Source organism: Capsicum annuum, unplaced genomic scaffold (genome assembly GCF_002878395.1).
Source record: "Capsicum annuum cultivar UCD-10X-F1 unplaced genomic scaffold, UCD10Xv1.1 ctg5082, whole genome shotgun sequence".
In the NCBI taxonomy this organism is placed as follows: domain Eukaryota; kingdom Viridiplantae; phylum Streptophyta; class Magnoliopsida; order Solanales; family Solanaceae; genus Capsicum; species Capsicum annuum.
The window spans coordinates 339,258-355,174 of NW_025858718.1; positions in this window are offsets into that span (position 1 = coordinate 339,258).

Below are 15,917 nucleotides of genomic sequence, written 5' to 3' on the forward strand. Positions count from 1 at the left end.
ATTGGAGTGGTGTACGGCGCAATGTGTATCGCCTAAGTTCAAGTAGGCACCGCAAAGGACTTTGCCTAATTAAGATAGTGAGTGTGAGCCTTAGGGTGTGCATTGCTTTGTCTATCGTACTAGTATAAGTTTGTGTCGCCTAACCAACTGCTTACGAAAATAGTGAGGGTATGCGGTGCCTTATGCGCCGCCCAGTCCAACGCCTAAAAAGGTTTGAGCGCCACATAACTTGTTAGATAAATAGGATTAGGCGTCGCCCAATGTAATGCCTAATAGAGGAAATGGGCTTGGGCTAAGCATTAGGCGGCGCCTTTGCCATGGCCTAAACTACTTTGGGCGCTGCATACTCCAAACTTCACATAAAATTAGGCGCTCCACACCCCATTGTCTATACAAGATAGTGGGAAATGTTCATACCGCAGGGGCTTCGCCCTCACAACCCCATCGAGGTTAGAGGAGGGCTCCGTGATCAGGTCTATCGACCCGATCCCTATGCTACCACCACCGACCTCATTGAAAATCACAAAATAAAGTTGCACCATGAAACTTTGGGGGTCTGATTAACATAATTCGAGTCACAACTCTAACACGAATCATGACTCGAGCCTTACACATTTGACCACTCCAACTTACCTGTAGTGTTCCTGTTACTCCTAAACTTACCTCTTTTAATATGGCTCACTTTCGAATAGATTTTAGTACCTACAACCTATTTAGTGCTACAAACACTTACACTTAATAAAAAAAAATTAAAGTGATTAGAAGGGTGGGTTGCCTCCCACCAAGCGCCGTAGTTTTGGTCATGGCTCGACTCTTATTTTTTATTTTTATTTAAAATGATAAAATAAATTTAAAATCATGGGTTGCCTCCAATATAGCGCCTGATTTAACGTTGCGGTACGACGCTGTTAACTCTATTACTTAGACTTCATCGAGATAGACTATACCTGAGAATTTTACCGAGTCCATTGGACCGATATATAGCTTGACTCATTGCCTATTGACTTTGAAGACACTTCCATCTTCATTTCAAAGTTTGACTACGCCAGATGAGTAGACTTGTTTAACTTTAAACGGGCCAGACCATTTTGACCTAACTTTTCTTGGAAAGAGCTTCAGTCTGGAGTTGAAGAGGAGTACCCAATCACCCTTCTGAAAGTCTCATTTTTCAATCCTCCGGGCATGGTACTTTTTTATCTTCTCTTTTTATAGTCTGTTCTTTCATAAGGCCCGAGATGGAATTCATCCATACTATTTAGTTGCCACAGTCTTAGCTCTGCTGCCCCCTTCCAATTCAGATTTAACCTCTTAAGTGCCTATAAAGCCTTGTGCTCCAGCTCTATCGGCAAATGACATGCCTTTCCATAGACTAATTGGTACGGTGACATGCCAATAGGTGTCTTGAAAGTAGTCTGATAAGCCCACAAGGCGTCATCAAGGTTTTGAGACCAATCTTGCCTACTATTATTCACCATTTTGGCTAGCATCGTTTTAATCTCCTGATTTGAAATTTCCACTTTCCCACTAGTCTATGGGTGGTATGAAGTTGCAACTTTATTCTATTTTACCCCATATTTTACCAAGGTACCCGGAAATATTTTGTTACAAAAATGAGATCCTCCGTTGCTTATGATAGTACATGGTACTCCAAGGCGAGAAAAAATGTTCTTTTTGAGAAATGCAACAACTCTCTTTCTTTTATTATCAACCAAAGTGATGGATTTAACCCATTTTTATACATAATCAATAGCAACTAGAATGTATTTCATCCCATACGAGCTCATAAAAGGCCTTATGAAATCAATACCCTAGACGTCAAATAATTCTACTTCTATCATCTTCGTTAAAGCCATCTCACAACACTTAGAAATTGACCCCTGCATCTGACATTGGTCACATCTTAGCACAAAATCATGAACATACTTGAATAAAGTTGGCCAATAGTAGCCGTTCAGAAGCACCTTTCTTACAATCCGATCACCTACATGGTAACCTCCAACTGGGGAAGCATGACACGCTTCTAAGATACTCAACATATCTACTTTTGGAACACACCTCCTTATGATATTATCAGCACATCGTCGGAATAGATATGGCTCATCCCAGAAGTAATGTGTCACATCATGAAGAAACTTCTTTCTTTTGTAAAAAGAAAGATTCTCCAAAATCACCTCACTCACTACATAATTTGCAAAATCTGCATACCAAGGTATATTTTCCAGCAAAGCATCAAAGATTTCCTCATCCAGAAATGGATCATTAATCTCAAAGTCATCTCTAATCGCTTGCTCCCTTTCAAGCTTGGACAGGTGGTCCGCAACTTGATTTTCGCAACCCTTCTAATCTTTGACTTCAAAGTCAAACTCTTGAAGTAGCAGGACCAATCTAATCAACCTTGGCTTTGTATCCTTTTTCACCATGAAATATCTCAAGGTTGCGTGGTCATTGTGGAACACCTCCTTGTTCCTAGAAAATAAGCATGGAACTTCACAAAGGCATAGACGACTTCAAGAAGTTCCTGTTCTGTGATGGTGTAGTTCTTTTGAGATCCATTCAGCTCTTTGCTGGCATAATAGATTGGATGAAACAATTTGTCCTTCATTTGTCCCAAAACAGCTCCAAGGGCAACACCGCTTGCATCAAACATGATCTCAAACGGTTTTGACCAATCTAGTGAAACAATGATAGGAGCATCAACTAGCTTCCCTTGAAGGCATACAAATGCCTTCAAGTAATCATCATCAAAGAAGAACATAGTTTCCTTCTCCAAATTTTTGCAAAGTGGGTTTGCAATCTTTAAGAAGTCCTTTATAAACCTTTGATAAAAGCCAGCATGACCAAGAAAACTATGCACTCCCTTCACTAAAATGGGAGGTGGTAGCTTCTCTATAACCTCAACCTTAGCTCGAACGATAATACAAGAACAAGGAGCATCAAAATCACAAAGTATGGTCTAAGGGTCAAGGCTTTGGAATTAGCAAGCAATTAAAGACTTTTTGAAGTATTTTGAAGCCTTCGTCAAGAGAAGGAAGGAAGGGAACTTATACACTCAAGAGGCACCTCAAGTGAAAGGCACTGAAGTGATTATACTCTCCAAAACAACACTCAAGAGGCGCCCCAAATTTCCTCCCTCATTAAGGGCATTTTTGTCCATTAAATATAATAGTATAGATAGATCATTTTACTGCTCTTTTAATTAGACTTTGATGAAATTGGATATTACTCTTATATTTTAGTTTTTAGTCTCTAGTTTTATCTCTTAGAATCCGAAAGTGGTCCAAGAACATTTGAAGTTAGGGTTTCACTTGTTTTGGATAATTTGGCCAGAAAGGTGGTTTGAGGAAGAGTGTTTCCTTTGAGTCACCTAAGAGGAAGGTTTGAACTCTTGTTTGTGAAGTGTTTTTGAAGATTTGAAACATCTTCTAGTGCTAATCACTTAATAAGGGTAAGGGTCTTTCTATATATATTTCAATTTCAAGTAATCTTCTTCTTTATCTCTATTCTATGTGTTGTTTTCTCTTTGTTTGGTTAATGGAATTTGTATCTTAGTAGCCAATTTCGTGTGTTTGGTAGTCTTTAGGCTATCATTTGGTATTAAAGCCTTGGTTAGGGTTGTTCCAACATCCCTAAATCTTGATTTTAGTGTTCTTATTTATAATATCTCAACAAAAATGAGTCAAAAATCAGAAAATAGAAAAAAAATGGTGTCTAGTGTTGTCTTGTGTTAGATCCGAATTTAGAGTCTTATATCTACAATATTTTATTTATTTTGAAGGTTTCTTGTGTTAGATTCTAGTTCTCTAACACCTAGGAAGTCTAGATCTACTTTTAGAGTGAAGTTTGGTTGGTTTTGAGATAGATCCACCATTGTTGTGGCTTGTTTGAAGTTTTTTGGGAGAGGGTAATGTTTTTGGTTGGTGTTGGTGACTTGATTTGTGGCTGATTTTTGGTTGGTTGAAGTTGTTTTGTTCTAAGGAGCTTAGATCTTCAAAAAAATTCAGATTTGGAATTCATTTGCTTGGTTGTTAAACTTGGTCAATGCTTGAATATTCATCTTATTCATCCATAATCTTCATAACTTAGTGAAGAAGGATATTCAAAGTTCTTGTTTGATCCAAAAAAGGGAAGAAAGAGAGTGAAAAAGCTGTTCGTCCAAAAACATATTCAAAGAATATGCCATTCTTCCAAAAGGAGGAAAGGACAAGGGGACAACAAAGTACAATTGCAAGTACAAAGTGGGACCAATTCATTTCTCATCCATTTTGAAGCTTGAAACGGCTTCAAACTTGAAATTTTTCCCTCCAAAACCGAATTCTCTTCCTTCCTAAGAGGTGTTGGCCGAAATAAGTTGGAAAAAAATTTTGGAATTTCAAAAAGTGACAACCAACCACGTAGTTCCACGTCATCACTTGTGCTCAACCAAAATTCGACTCTAAAATTAGATTTCCTAGTTTCTAATTTTTTATTCTAGTTTCTTTTAAGTTAATTCTATCACTAATTAACAAACTAGTCAGTACCTACTAGGTTGGTAATTAGTTTAGAGTTCGTTTATTTTGTGTCTCCGGTTTTTTGTGTGCTTTTCTCATTTTCAATTCATAGTATTTTGTTGGTTCAAGTTCGTGCATCACATATTTTTAGTCGTTTCAAACAAAGATCAATTCTGATTCAATGTTTCTCACCTCTCAAGTAACTTGCCAAGTATTGCCGATTGTCCAATGCTTCTTAAGCCAAGTGTGAGGTGAGGTTGAGTGTGAGTGAAATGAGGTTTTTGAACTAACTGATTTGCTCATTTTGTAGGTTGTTTGCTTGCTGTTTTTTGCACTTTTTAGGTACATTTTCCATGGAATTCGAATGTACTACTTCCCAACCTTTGGAAAATGATGCTATTGGAGCCTTGATGGCTTAAATTGATGTCTTGGGTCGAAAAATGGAAGAAGTTCATGATGCCTTGAGGAGTGAAATTACATCCTTGAAGGGTGGTGTGGCTAGAATGAAAGTTGGGGTTGATAGACTATGACAAAAGGGACTTGGTACTCAAATGCTACCTCAAAATCCAAAGTACCAAGTTCTAAACTCACTTGACCAAAGGACTTACCCCTTACAAGTCCAAACACCTCAAGTCCCAAAATCCTACAATTCACAAATTCCAATGCTTCCCCTCCACAAGTTAGAATCTGAAGAGAATGAGACCAAGCCTCAAGAAGGAGAGAAACTTGATGCTAATATGCAAGAAGAGTGTGAAGTAAAGAAGGAAAGGGAAAATAAAACCATGGGTAGTGAAGTTGAAAAGGAAAAATAATGCTTGATTATGGATCTTGTCCACAAAGAATCCTTGATAATCACTAACCCAAATGCTAACATTTTGACTAGCATTGATTCTTCATATGTGCTGGTACAAGAAGATATAATTTCAAGTGAGAATCTAAAAGAAGTCCCTCCCAAACATGTTGGTTTTCCATGTGCACTCTTGGCCAAAAGTTTGAGGCAAGTGGGCTGCCATAGTACAATCCAAGGTAAAATTAGTACCTCCTACACTCACTCAAGTTTAAAATGTTGTGATGTGGATATTAGTAGCCAAGGTGATATGAATTTGGGTTTTCATAATGTAGAGAAGCATGAATTTTTCATTGGTAGTAGTATTATTGTGTGTAATGTTCAATTTGTTTTTAAGGGTTGTTCACTACTTGTTTATGTGAGTAATGAGATTAAAGATATTCAAGTTGATGCTCATTCTTATAATGGTGATCGTGTGTATGGAGAGATTGCGAATGATGATCTGTATGTTGATAAGGGAGGCCTACTAGGTCATAAGTCCTTATTTTTGTGTGCTAGTCTTCCCGTAAGAACAAATGCTTAGGGTGAGTGTGATACCTTAGTAGATGGAATGAGTAGTTTTGATTTATTCCCTTGGCCACTTCACCCATTTGATTTCAATGTACTAGTGGGGCGGGGAGGGATTGTTTTGGCTTGTGCTTGTATTCCCTTGATGTTTAGGATGCACATACTAATTGTTTCATGGACAAAATAAGGGACCGCTGGTTGAATTTCAAAAGTGTACCCCCTTGGCATGATAATCTAGTGAAAGAGATGCTTCACCATGGCCTAGGCCCTTACTTACTATCTTTCTTTAACCCTGGAATATTCTTAAGATGTGAAGATTATAGTTGCTGGTCGTACTCACTTATTTTTTATATTGATGCTATTCATGTCTTTGGTATACTTTATGCCAAGATTTTTATGTTAAAAACCAAGGATATGTGGATGTATGTTAAGCAAGAGCAACCATGGGTTGATAATATAAGTGTGGTACTAATGCTAACCCTCCTACCAAGAGGATTTTGTGTACGTTTTTGATCTCTCTTTGGTTTTGCAAGATCTGAATTTGAGGACAAATTCCTTTCAAGATGGAGAGGATGATACAAGGACAAGGAGCATCAAAAGCACAAAGTATGGTCTAAGGGTCAAGTCTTTGGAATTAGCAAGCAATTGAAAACTTTTCAAAGTATTTTGAAGCCTTGGTCAAGAAAAGGAAGGAAGGGAACTTATACACTCAAGAGGCACCTCAGGTGAAGGGCATTGAAGTCATTATGCACTTCAAAACAACACTCAAGAGGCGCCCCAAATTCCCTCCCTTATTAAGGGCATTTTTGTCCATTAAATGTAATAGTATAAATAGACCATTTTACTTCTCTTTTAATTAGACTTTGATGAAATTGGATATTACTCTTATATTGTACTTTTTAGTCTCTAGTTTTAGCTCTTAGAATCCGAAAGTGGTCCAAAAATATTTGAAGTTAGGGTTTCACTTGTTTTGGATAATTTGGCAAGAAAGGTGGTTTGAGGAAGAGTGTTTCCTTTGGGTCACCTAAGAGGGAGGTTTGAACTCTTGTTTGTGAAGTGTGTTTGAAAATTTCAAACATCTTCTAGTGCTAATCGCTTAATAAGGGTAAGGGTCTTTCTATATATCTTTCAATTTTAAGTAATCTTCTTCTTCATCTCCATTATATGTGTTTTTTTTTCTTTGTTTGGTTTCTGGAATTTGCATCTTAGTAACCAATTTCGTTTGTTTGGTAGTCTTTAGGATACCAATCGACCTCTATTCCCTTTTCTGAAATTTTGTGTCTGAGAACAATGCCCTTATTCACCATGAAGTGGCATTTCTCCCAATTAAGCACAAGATTGAACTCCTAACACCTCTACAAGGCCCTACTTAGGTTCCCCAAACACAGCTCAAATGAATCTCCTACCACAGAAAAATCATCCATGACCATTTCCAAGGTGTCTTCAACCATATCTGAGAAAATAGACATCATAGACCATTAAAAGGTAGTGGGTGCATTACATAACCCAAACGACATTCTCTAGAATGCAAAAGTGCCATACGGACATGTGAAAGTTGTCTTTTCATGATTTTCAGGAGCAATAGAAATCTGATTGTAACCGGAATAACCATCTAAGAAACAATACCACCCCCTTCCCGCCAACCGATCAAGCATTTGATCCATAAAGGGCATTGGGAAGTGGTCCTTCAAAGTCCATAAGTTTAGTTTGCAATAGTCCATGCAAACCTTCCACCCAGTTATAGGAATAAGGGGAATCAACTCATTCTTTCCATTTGCAACAATAGTCATGCCCTCTTTCTTGGGAACACATTGAACCAGACTTACCCATTTACTGTTGGAAATAGGGTAAACCACTCTTGCGTCCAACCACTTAATAATTTCCTTTATAAACACCTCTTGAATTGGTGGGTTAAGATGGAATTGTTGCTTGATGGTTAGAGTATAGTCTTCTTTAAGGTGTATCTTATGAGTGCAAATGCCAGGGGGAATACTAATAATATCTGCAATAGTTCAACCTATTGCTCTTTTGTACCTCCGAAGTATCGAAATAAGTGATTCCACCTGATGCTCACCCAAATAAGCTGCAATAATCATAGGTTGAGTATTTCCATTGCCGAAAAACACAACCTTAAATGCACTGGCAGCTCTTTCAATTCCAACAGCGGTAGCTCTTCATTGGATGGCTTAGCCGGTAGTTTTGGTTGATTCGTAAGATCAAGATCTAGATTCTTAGGAGCGTAAGAGTATGATACCATTCTTATCAAAGAACAAATAGTCTCTTCATATTCCTCAATGCCTTCACGATCAAAATTCATCAACACTACAACTAAAGGCTCGACAACAAATTTCTCCTCTATCGGCACCTCCTGCTGATCCTCATTATGCATGTCAACAATCAAGAACACACTCATTTCTGTATGCTGCTTCATGGATTGACACACATCAAATTGCACCACTTTATCATTCAACTAGAATAAGAGCTCATTATCTTGAAAATAAATAAGCACACTTCCAGTTGTGAGGAAAGGTCGACCTAAGATTATGGGCACCTCGAAGAGCACCTCACAATCCAAAATTACAAAATCTGTAGGAAATATAAAGCTAGCCACCTTCACTCGCACATCATACGAAATACTAATAGGTCATTTTACCAACCTATTCGCCACTATAAGTTGCATATTTATGGTTATGGGGTCTCTCAAACCCAACTTCTTATAAATAGCTAGTGGCATCAGATTGATGCTAGCTCAATCGTACAAGGGATGGTAAATGCTCCTGGGTCTGCCTTCTTCTGCACTAAGGAACTTGTAGAAATAGCACTATAGTGATAGAGATTATTCACCGGTTCGTATCTTACCAATCTTTTCTTCGTCATAAGATCTTTCATAAATTTAGCATATCCTGGCATCTGATCAAGTGCCTCCACCAAAGGCATATTCACTGTCAGCTACTTCAACATTGCCATAAATTTATGAAACTTTATGTTATCGGCCTCGTTGTTCAATCTATGAGGAAATAGAGGTGGTGGTTTTGGGAGAATTGTCACCACCGCTTCTTTTTCCTTATCTTTCTATTTTCCTAACTCATCAATCTACTGATGATTTAAAGGGATGTCAATTCTATCTAGCTTCTCATATTCCACTGGATTACCTTCTTCAAGCTTAATATCTTCTTTGATCACCTCTTCATTCACAACTTTGCCCATAAAAAGGCCCGATAAAACCTTACCACTCCATGTGGTAATAGATATGCAAGAGACATCATTACGAGGGTTCTGAATTGTATCACTTGGCAATGTTTTGCTCTTTCTCTAATTCAATATTGCTAAGAATTGGCTCATTTGCTTCTCCAACTATTTGATAGAAGTAGTGTGTGAGTTTACCAGCTGACTCATGAAAGACAAAAACTCTTCATGGTAGTCACCCTAGAGTTGGCAGCCTTAACTCCTTTAATAATTTCACCATTATGTCCTCCATGGACATCTTGCCAGAGCTAGTTGAAACATTATCTCTGCTTCTAGGAGGTACATATAGTCCACTCATATTATGCTTACTCTTCCAGTTTCCTTGACCCCTATCCTTATAACCAGCCTTGTCGTAATAGTTCTGACCTTGATTTCCTTGGCCATTTCATTTGAAACCCCTCTGATTATTTAAATAGTTTGCCTCTTCTTCTGAGTTAGAGTTTGCACTACCTTAGAATGCAATAGATTTCACTTTCTCTATCTTTCCAGACAATAGATACTTAGTCAATAAATCCATCTGTGTTTTTAAGTGTGCCATGTCGTGTTCATGTTCTTCCTCCTTATTGAGTTGCTCTACATTCATACCACTAGACACAGTAGGGATTGATACCATAGAATCCCTGGTATGCCAAGCTCTACTTTGTTTGGTCATCCGATCAAGCATCTCCAAAGACTCTAGAAAATTGAGGTCCACAAATGATCCTCTTGTAGCGTTATACATAACTGGATTTGTAATAGAGTTCAAAGATCGATAAATAATCTCCATCGAATGAATATCCATCATATTATGCTTCGGGTATTATATCAGGTTTTTTTCAAACCTCCCCCATGTCTCATGAAGAGCTTCAGTGGGAAGCTTAAAGAAGTTACTGATTTTTTCCCTCAATTGTACCCTCCTGGAGGGTGGAAAGAACCTCTCTAGGAAAGCCTCTTTTAATTGACTCCAGTTGGTTATAGAATCGGGCATCAGCTCATTAAGCCATAATGTTGCCTCCTTAGACAGGGACAATGGAAATAAATGCAGACATATGACATTTTTTCCCACTCCCGGGTTATCAAAGGACTTGCAAATAGTGACAAAGTTCACTAAATTCATATTGGGGTAATCCCCTGGGATTCCATCAAACAACCCCTTTAAGTGGAGGAGTTGAATTATCGTGCTCGTAATATTAAACTTAGCTCCGGGTGCCAATGGTGGAGGAATAATAGCTCCATTTGCACCAGCTCTATCCATTCCATCCTCATCATCATTAAGATCAAATTGAACTGCTTGGCGATTAGGTCTTGCTCTTAAATGGTAATTTTTGTTCATATTTCTATTCACCGGTGAAGCTATATCCTCTGCATGCCTTCGATTACTCGGCCCAAACAAATCATTGTCTCCTGGGTCCTCCTCATCTGGATTAGGTACCAAACCTGGGTTATCTGTATTCTCTTGATTTAATTGAGCATTAGACAATGCAACTAATCTTTCAGCTTCCTATTGGTTAGCCATCCTTTCAATGAGATAAGGTTCAGGATTGAAAGGTAATATCGATTCATCTGAACTTCTCGTTCGTGGCATAAACAACAATGAACCTGCAACTAACCAAAACAACAAATAAATGTAAAATTAGGAAACTTTACTAATAGTTAATTAACACACATAAACTTAATTAACCACTATATTCCCCGGCAACGGTGTCAAAATTTGATATGCCCAAATTATAACTCTTTTAGAAGAGTGTAAGCGGTCGTTGTCAAATATAGAACCCAACTAGGTTGGGATCGAATCCCACAAGGAATATCGTGTTAATGTATTAATATGTATATTAGTTGACTTTTAATCATTCATTTCCGCAAAAACATAATAAGGAGTTTTTTATTTAAGTACGAAGTAATAGTTTTAGTGTAACAGTGAAGCAATATGTGTAATAGTATTTGAATACAGAGAATAACAAGGTAGGGTTATGTCCACCTTTTAGTTTTTCAATACTTTCTAACTATGGGTGTTAAGAATTCATGCATGCAAACACTTATAGAAAAACATGTTCAATATCTTAATCCAAGTATTTGTCAACCATCAAGGATTAATTCACTTTAGTTCTCTCGAATCAAAAGTGTTTACATAATTATAAGAATCTTCAAGTTGTTAATCCTATTAAGGAATTAACGTGTGAAATAGAGGTTGGAAACCCTATTTTCTTGTCACTACTCTCTTTTCCAAACATTAACCTTTCTATCGAATAAGTCATGTTTCAATAGCACCTTCCCTATGTTTACAACCACGAGAATGCAAAAATAACGAAGAGAGCATGATATAAGTGAATCAATGTATAATGAATTCAAAACCCATAGAAATAGCTAGTATGCTACAAGTTTTCCATAACCCTAACCAATAAGCTTTTCTACTTATGGACAAAACAAAAATCACCATAGTTATGTTCATCATGCCATAAAATAAAAGACGATATTGGTGTGTAAATGGTGAACAAAGTGAAAGCGTTCTTCTCTCACCTCTAAGACACAAATCTCTAATTCAAAAATAGTACAAAATGGTCCATGATACGTGAATTTTAAGCATCAAGTAGTTTTAATAACTTTTCCCATCATAATTGTCTTTTAAGTCCCTAGACTAACTCTAAATGACAAATTAGTCTTGGACATAGTTTTTAGGCGGAACATTTGGTCCAGACCCCTACTCTCTCTTGTGTAATATGTCATCCACATTCCATAGTCCCATTATGTCTCCATCTACCTCATTAATACCCGAAATCATGCTAATCACATATGTTAGCTCAATTACATAAAAGTAGAGTAAAAACATAAGAAACTAGGCACTTTGTTCTCCAAACTTAGCTACAATATGGATAAGTTATGGTTCTTAGGTGTATAAATACACCCAAGATTAGTATGAGTGGTATAGTCCAACTCGTATGTTGGATCATGTCAACTTCTCTTGATTCTACCTTGGGTATTATTTATGGGTACCAATCGTATGATTGGTTATGAGTGGGACTTTGGAGTCATAGGTTTGTCAGTGTGGGGGTTGAGATTCTACATGGGGTACGATTGGTTGTTACCACTTGTAACCTTAAGTGCAATTGAGGATTGTTCTTATCCTCCTACATGAATTTTATGCAGTTTAAGTTGGGGGTAATCTGGTCATTTCCCCTTTTAACCTTTTAAGGACCCATGATTTATATCACTCTTGGGACATCAATTACCATAATATTCTAATCTAAAAACTTTGAAACTTTCTCAAATTCTCTCAAAGGCTGTTAGGCCAAGGAAGGCTAGGGTTTCATCAACAGGATAATTTGGGACTTACAAGGGTGATATCTCTCTGTCATCATCGTAATCTAAGGGATATTACTTCTCCATCATTGTTAGTTCTAACTAAAGGCATGTTTTATGAATTTTTTTCATGGAAAAATTATTGTATGGTTATTGTTTTTCAAATATATGTTGGGTTTTTAGAAATAATGCTTGGTTATGGTTTACCAATGTCTTTTACTTATGGTTTTCATATTATAATGGTGGTTTAAACATTTGGTTGAATTGGAATGGTTAATTAGTACTTGGTTTTGGCTTTTGAAACAATATACCCCTAGTGTGTTTGATAAAATGCCTATGAGAATGATTTTACTATATTGTTGGCCTTTTAATGGAACTATTACATGGAACAAGTTGGTAATGGAACTCTAAATGGAGTTAATGGTTTAAATGGTTAAATGATAAGGTCTTGGTTGTCATGGTTATGGTTTAATTAAACATCTTTGTGGGGTACAAGGGAATCCCTAAGCAAACATAATAATGAACAATTGGCGGGGTACATCGGAATCTTCTAAGCAACTAAATAATTTAATCTATGGTTACATAGGAATCCCTTCTTCTTTAACAGGTTAGATGAGGAAATTACTTGCAAGCTATAGTCGGTATGATGATACCACTACTTATTGCCTCGGTTAATAATAAATGGACTATCGGTCTTGGTTGTGTGGTAATGGTTTTAATTAGGCGATAATGGCAGGGTGTGGTAGGTAACCATAAACGTGTGAGTCCAATAGATGGATACTGGAAACTCATGTTAATAAACATGATGATTAGTCATGGAGATCATAAATAATACTTAGAGGTACACAGGAATCCACTATGTTACACTTGTATATATGTATCATAAAAAACAAAGGGTACTAGGGAATCCCCTACTCCTGTGGTATCTCCAGTTTTTGTGAATACACGCATCGAGGCGTATTCAAGGGGTTACACTGGACACATATATCCTATGGGTGTGTCTAGAACGATTAAGATACACATACCCAAGTTAACGGTTTTAAAGGCATGCAAAACCCGATTCTCTTTCCCAACATAGATTATATATATGTTTGTATGTATGTATGTGTATGGTTGTGATTGCATATGGTTTTTTTCTCAGTTTTAAAGGTTGGCATTATTTTATCCTTAACTAGAGTACTTGCTAGTGTTCACCTGCTAGCCATTTTTGGGTAGTTGTATCCCCATGCAATGTAGAAACCAGCTGTCCTACTCCTCCCGCTTAGTCATCGAATTCGGGATAAGATGTTGGATTGAATTGGTAGGCTTCCATACTTTGGAAGGCTCTATTTTATATCATGGATATCTGTACATACTTTTGTTATTTCATGGACATTGGTTTGGGCTATGGTTGGGGGCATGCCCCTAATGGATATTGTTTTACTTTTTATTAAAGGATTTGTGCAACTACTATAGGTTGGTATGGGCGGTGTTAGTAGTGGTGTCAGCCTCAGTATTGGCATTTGTATTGGGGCTGATACCGTTTACCTTTATTTATGATTGTTCTATCTATTATCTTATTGATTCATACTTGGTTATTATTTTGGTTTTGGTTATAGTTGTTAGTTGGTACTGGGTGGTTAGACTTGCTTAGGTCGGTCACAGTCTTAGATCTATCCCAAAGTCTAGAATTATACTAAATTCTAACTTGTTATATGTTAGGAATTCATATGACTCAGGGTATATGTTGGTTGGTAGGGTTGGGTATTAGGGGTGGTCTCCAGTCTTAGTTGGACTTGATATGCACATTATGACTAGGCCATGGTTTGGGTCGGGTTACATACTCCTAAGGCGAGGTGGTACAAACTTACCTAGAGAAGGGGCACTAGATGTACCCGCTGCATCCGAAGTCTGGGTGGTTTTAGTCTGTCCAACTACCTCACCTTCCCCAGCAGTATCAGCAGCCTCACTTTGACTGCTCTGTTGGTACATCTCTGATAAAATGTCTTCTCTTGTCCTCACTTGCCTTGCCAATATGTTGGCTGTATATCTGATCATCCCTAAGTCCTTAGTGTTTGTGGCCTCTATTATCTCTCTAATACCCGAGAGCTCCTGCACCCCTGTAACCAAACACAACTATGTAATCATATAGGGATACGCCAGTAACAACTTCTCGCCACCTATATCTTGATCTCTCATCTCCTGGGCTAGAAACTCTCCTATATCAAACTCACAACCGGTTATGAACCCGACTATCGAGGCATCCCAAACAAGGCTTAACATATTATTCATAATAGTGGGACATAATTCATGTCGAGCCAGTATCTACTATGTTATGGCCTTGAAGTTGAGTGTTTTCTTTCTTTCTTCTGGGAGACCACTCTGTGGCCCTCGATAAGCCAAACTACATCCTCATAATTAATGCTATCAGCCTGGCAATTCACCTAAAGTGTCCTATCTTATCATACATACCCAGTTGTTTTTGAGTGATTTTCTCATCTCTTCCAGTATGTACTCTATATCACCTGTGTTCAACGAGGACTAATAATCTGGTCTATATAAAAATTGTTAAATAGTACATGAGGAGATGTTTACCACATACCTCAAATAAATAATGAGGACCTATGGATACTGTCACTGCAACTTTCCTCTGTACATCGCTTAAAACTCTTAGACCAAAGAAATAATGTATTTTTCAGGTGCTCTAGTCATCCACTCGAATCGATACTTTCAAATCCGCACCTCGAATCTGGGAAACTCAGCCATCCCAGTCATGGTCAATCACCACTCATGGTACAGATACCATTTGATATTTCCATTCTGAAGTCTGCTCAAGCCATCGTTATAAGTAACCTGCATATCGAGGTACCCCCACCGTTCAACGGTGGGCATCGGAGCAGGTGTAAGAGTGTAAGGTCCCAAATCTAGTACCCAGAATGCTACACGGTGCTCATGACCCCAAAGGACCACAAGCTAACCCATGACTAATATTTGTACCTATATACTGTATGAAATCATGTAAAATGCAGAAATAATAGACCGGAACATGCCATAAGGTTCAAAACGGATAAAACATACTATCTGAGAGTACGGTATATCAATACCAAAACATGAAATGAAATAAACTATTGAAATATACTGTAGTCTGAAAACCTCTAAGATTGAACTGTCTAAAAAATGAGTTGATGGGACAGGTCCCTAACTAACTCCAACTACAGAAATAAACTAAGTAATGACATAATAGAGTAATGATCATGTCCTCGAAGTATGAGGACTCACTTCTAACTCTAACTGCTGAGACTGGAATGCTACTGATGCTCGTGCTTCTGAACCTATGGTATAAAACACCATAGCACAAATGCGTCAGTATGATTAAATGTACTGTTATGCAAGTAAGGTAGGCTGAATGTAAGGGTTTATATGCATAAACAATACTAGCTGACCGAATAACATGAACGTGAGAATACATGCATGAATACGTGAACTATATCCGAGATCAAGACATCATTGAATCTTAATACTAATAACATAGGTTTCGTATAACTGTTGTACTATTAGCTGAATGACTGTGTCTG